The sequence below is a fragment of the Dendrobates tinctorius genome, unplaced genomic scaffold (assembly GCF_039654945.1).
Source record: "Dendrobates tinctorius isolate UK_male_01 unplaced genomic scaffold, ASM3965494v1 ptg000044l, whole genome shotgun sequence".
Classification (NCBI taxonomy): Eukaryota; Metazoa; Chordata; class Amphibia; order Anura; family Dendrobatidae; genus Dendrobates; species Dendrobates tinctorius.
Window position 1 is genome coordinate 16255102 of NW_027361712.1, and position 6000 is coordinate 16261101.

Below are 6000 nucleotides of genomic sequence, written 5' to 3' on the forward strand. Positions count from 1 at the left end.
GACATAGTTTGTAATTTCAAAATCAAACGTTTGGGGATTTTTAATGGGATACACCTAAGGCGATACAGTATTTTAGGCAGGATCATCATTTTGAAAACATTAATCCTTGCAATCCAGGACGTCATAACCATGTGAAAATGGTCAAGTTGTGCCTTAACCTGTGTGATCAACTTAGAGAAATTCTTCTCGACAATCTGTTCAGAACCCGTCAATATAACTCCCAAGTACGGGATACCCTCTGTCATCCATGTAAATGGAAATTCTGCTTCCATTTTTGACTTGGCCACGCATGGAACCGCCACCGGAAACAACAAGGACTTCGTGGGATTCAACCTGTAATATGACACATTACTGAATTCCCCGAGTTCCAAGGTAATAGCTGTCAAGGATGTCTCCAAGTTGACACAGGACAGGATAACATCATCAGCATATAGGCCAATTCTGTGGTCCATCTGTCCAACCCTGATTCCGGTGATATTAATAGAAGTTCTTATGCGCTCAGCAAGTGGCTCCATGCACAGTGCAAAGATAATAGGAGAGAGTGGGCAACCTTGACGATTGCCATTCGTGATCTGAAACGAACCAGATAAAAAAACGGACGTCAAGACCCTGGCACAAGGAGTCGTGTACATAGCACAGACCGCTGAGAATATGGGGCCTGACAGTCCAAACTTCTCCAATACTGCCCGAAGGTACCCCCAGTGCACCCTGTCAAAAGCCTTCTCAGCATCAAGTGACAGGAATGCACTGGGCAGGCCAGACAGCTCGGCTATTTTAATCAGATTCAGCATGCGCCGCACCCCATCTTTCGTCTCACGTCCAGCCACAAAACCCATTGGTCCGGCGAAATTATAGTTGGGATGATAAGCTTTAGTCTGGACGCTATAATTTTAGTGAATATTTTGACATCCGAATTGAGCAGAGCAATGGGTCTAAAGTCACTAGGGTGTGTGAGGGGTTTCCCAGGCTTGGGTATGGTAGATATGGTAGCCTCCAAACCAGGAGCCGTCACAGTACCCGAGTCTCCACACCGAGAATAATCTCTGCAAATATGGAGCCAACAGCAGATGAAAGGATTTATAATAATCATTCGTCAACCTGTCTGGACCTGGGGCCTTATGAGATTTAGTTTGTTTAATCGTCGAGTTAATTTCTACATCAGTGAAGGGAGAATTAAGGAAGTTTAGCTGCTCAGATGTGATACGGGGTAATTTTATAGAGTCTAGATATTTATAGATAGATTGGTGATCTGGTTGGGGGGTAAAAGGGTCATCTTTTAAATTATACAAGCCGGTATAATATTCTGCAAAGGCCTGGACTATGTCCTGAGGGTTTCTGAGGGCCTTCCCATTTCTATCTAAGATATGGTCCACTCTTGATTTAGCTTCCCTCTTACGTACTCTGCGTGCCAGGAGTGCACCCGCCCTATCACCTGCAGCATATAGATTAGTCTTGAATTTCTTCATGTTATGTGCATATCTAGCCAAGATATTTTCTCTCAATTTAAACCTAGTCTGATAGATCTCCTCGGAGATGGAAGGCGTGGGAGCAGACTTGTTAATAGTGTCTAAATATTGCAGACGGGAGAGTAATACCTCTCTGCCACTCTCCCTCCTCCGTTTCAGGTAGGAAGCTTGTTGGAGGAGCACACCTCTAATCACTACTTTATGTGCCGACCATAAGGTCTCATCAGAAACCTCTCCATTATCATTTATCTGAAAGTAATGTTCCAACTCCGAGGAGATTCTACCTAACACCTAGGGCCCTATTCAGCAGCAATGCGTCGTTTAATCGCCACCTAAAGGCTGGGTTAGCTTGGTGTGCCAAAGTAAGACTCAGAGTGATGGGAGCATGATCAGACCATGTTATTAAGCTTAGAGTTGCGGATCTGCATTATATATACAGTTAGTCTATGGTGTAGTTATACACAGTACATAGTGTGGTTATACACAGTAATATCGTGTAGTTATACACAGTACACAGTGTGGTTATATACAGTTAGTCTATGGTGTAGTTATACACAGACAGAGAGGGGTAGAGGGATCGGAGAAATGAGCAGTGAGGTATTTTTTAAATTTTTTACGTTGTACATAGTTTACACTCTGAGGTTTGGAGAGTATAATAAGGCACGTTATATTTATAGGGAATAACTTCTCTATTAATCCAATTTTCTGAGAAAATCCATGTGATCAGGTAAATTTGAAACATATCTGATCCGCTCATCTCTAGATCTGTGTGTGGGACTTCATTTGCACAAAGATATAATGCTGCAATATTAACGCTTGATGGTTTTTATATACTGTAGCTGCATACTTTGATGTTGCGGCCATTGCACATTATTTTTCTGCTTGACCTACTGAAATTCCAGAATTCATAAGTTTCTTATATGCCAATAATATTTATGGACTTCTGTTCTATATAATTTTAAACTTGTTCTTGTACACATGTACAATCTCAAAGTTTATAATTTTCTAATGCTCTATTACACCGATATCCAAGAAGTATCATTTCTCCTTGCGGAGAATGACATGCTAAGCATGTCGAGATGAGGAGACTTAAAGCCGCAATGCTCCTCTGGGAAATATGCTAATTATGCAAATTGTCTCTTCAGAGAGGAAGAGGACTAGAACTCTAGTGCCACCTATTGGAAGTAGCAATTACATGACTTAGGCCTCATACCCATTGGCAATAAAATCGGACGATTGCAATCCGATTTTAAATCGGATTGCACTCTGACCCATGTTAGCGAATGGGTGACATCTCACTTGCGATTTTTTTCTCTACCAAAATCGGTCTGAGGAAAAAATCTCAGCATGCTGCGATTTGCAGCGATTTTCGCCAATAGAAGTCAATGGGTGCGATTAAAAAAACGGACCAAAAATGGACCATCCGTTTTCCATCTATTTTTAACGGATACATCACCATTCTGTGGTATAGAACACTGTAAATGGTCCTGTAAATGACTAGAAAAAGAGTGGCTGGGAAAAAAAAACGAATGGAAAAATAAAAAATCGCATAGAAATCGCATGACACTGGCATAACACTCCACCCTTTTTTCCAGTACAGAAATCGGACCGTTTTTTTAATCGCCAATGGGTATGAGGCCTTAGGATAAAAGCCAAGCCAGAATCTCAATTTGCAGACACTGTGTTTCGGGGTACTGCCCCTCGTCAGTGCAAAGTATGAGATCTGGTTTGGCTGTGAGATAACGCCGATTACACCGATAACGCTGGACACATATACCATATATTAATTTATTTAGTTAACCATTCAGATTAAATATAGTCTAGCTTCCAATATTATAATGTCATACTTTATTCTTACTTCTATTAACCCCTTAACCCCCAAGGGTGGTTTGCACGTTAATGACCGGGCAAATTTTTACAATTCTGACCACTGTCTCTTTTTGAGGTAATAATTCTGGAACGCTTCCATGGATCGTGGTGATTGTTTTTTTTTTTTTGTTAGTAAGGTATAAGGATTAAAAGTTGACCCACGATTTCTCATTTTTACAACATTTTTTTTTAGGGACATCACATTTGAAGTCACTTTGAGGGGTCTATATGACAGAAAATACCCAAAAGTGACACCATTCTAAAAACTGCACCCCTCAAGGTGCTCAAAACTACATTCAAGAAGTTTAGTAACCCTTCAGGTGCTTCACAGGAATTTTTTGAATGTTTTTAAAAAAATGAACATTTAACTTTTTTTACAAAAAGATTAATTCAGGTCCAATTTTTTGTTACCAAGGGTAACAGGAGAAATTGGACCCCAAAAGTTATTGTGCAATTTGTCCTGAGTATGCTGATACCTCATATGTGGGAGGTACCACTGTTTCGGCGCATGGCAGAGCACGGAAGGGAAGGACCGCCGTTTGACTTTTTCAACTCAAAATTGGCTGGAATTGAGATCGGACGCCATGACGCGTTTGGAGAGCCCCTGATGTGTCTAAACAGTGGAAACACCCCACAAATGACACCATTTTGGAAACTAGACCCCCCCAGGGAACTTATCTAGATGTGTGGTGAGCACTTTGAACCCCCAAGTGCTTCACAGAAGTTTATAACGCCCGGGCGTGAAAATAAAAAAATCATTTTTTCCACAAACATAATCTTTTAGTCCCCAATTTTTTATTTTCCCAAGGGTAACAGGAAAAATTGGATGTCAAAAGTTGTTGTACAATTTGTCCTGAGTACGCTGATACCCCATTTATGGGAGAAAACTACTGTATGGGCACACGTCGGGGCTCAGAAGGGAAGTAGTGACATTTTGGAATGCAGACTTTGATGGAATGGTCTGCGGGTGTCATGTCGCATTTGGAGAACCCCTGATGTGCCTAAACAGTGGAAACCCCGCACAAGTGACCCCATTTTGGAAACTAGACCTCCCAAGGAACTTATCTAGATGCGTGGTGAGCAATTTGATCCCCCCATGGCAGAGCTTGGAAGGGAAGGAGCACCGTTTGACTCGTTCAACGCAGAATTGGCTGGGATTGAGATCAGACGCGTTTGGAGAGCCCCTGATGGGCCTGAACAGTGGAAACCACCCAATTCTAACTTCAACCTTAACCCCAACACATCCCTAACTCTAATCCCAACCCTAACCCAGGCCCTAGCCCTAATGGGAAAATGGAAATAAATACATTTTTTTTAATTTTATTATTTTTTCCCTAACTAAGGGGGTGATAAAGGGGGGTTTGAGTTACTATTTATAGCGGGTTTTTATGTTTGGCAACTGTCACTTGCTAAAAGACGCTTTTTATTGCAAAAGATAGTTTTTGCATCTCCACATTTTGAAAGCTATAATTTTTCCATATTTTGGCCCACAGAGTCATGTGAGGTCTTATTTTTTGCGGGACTAGTTGACGTTTTTATTGGTACCTTTTTTGGGCACATGACATTTTTTGTTAGCTTTTTATTCTGATTTTTGGGAGGCAGAATGAACAAAAAACAGCAATTCATGAATTTCTTTGGGTGCGGGAGCATTTACACCATTCCAAGTGTGGTAAAATTGATAAAACGGTTTTATTCTTCAGGTCAGTACGATTACAGCGATACCTCATTTATATCTTTTTTATGTTTTGGTGCTTTTACACGATAAAAACATTTTACATAAAAAATAATTATTTTTGATTCGCTTTATTCTGCGAGCTATAATTTTTTTATTTTTTCAATGATGATGCTGTATGGCAGCTCGTTTTTTGCAGGACAAGATGACGTTTTCAGCGGTACCATGTTTATTTATATTCGTCTTTTTGATTGCGTGTTATTGCAGTTTTTGTTCGGCGGTATGATGATAAAGCATTGTTTTTATGCCTTTTTTTGAAGGGGTTCACTAAAGGGGTTAACTAGTGGGACAGTTTTATAGGGTGCGTCATTACGGACGCGGGGATACTATATGTGTACTTTTATTGTTTTTTTTATTTACATAAAGAAATGAATTTATTGGGGAATTTTTTTTTCTTTATTTAGGAATTTTTTTAAAATGATTTTTACACATTTTTTTTTTAAACTTTATTACATTGTCCCAGGGTGGGACATCACTGTTAGGTGTTGGGTTCCTGCGGCAGCTCAGCAGGAATCCAGAGCCTCACATTCTGCGGTCTCCCATTATTTATCGACCGCAGAGAAGATTGCTCGGCAGTCCCAGCGTCGCAGACGCTCTGCCTAGACCTGCTCTATGGGTCTGGCTGTTGCTGCCACCTTTGGGTCAGCAATACCAATGCAGGCTGCACAGCAGCAAATCACTCCAGAGGCTAAGTCCCTCCGCCGCTCTACTGAGCATGTTCACGAGACGATCTCCCATTGGAGATCGGGAGTCACGTGCTCAGGTCCTTCTCTTGATCTCATTGGTCCATCTCAGAGATCTGGAAGGTCCCGCACGACTATAAAAGGTCCGCATGGCCATGCGCTAGTATAGATTATACTTGCTACTGTGTGAATGATGATGGATGTATGTACCTGCGAATGACTCATTAAGATCCCCTCCCTCTAATATTAC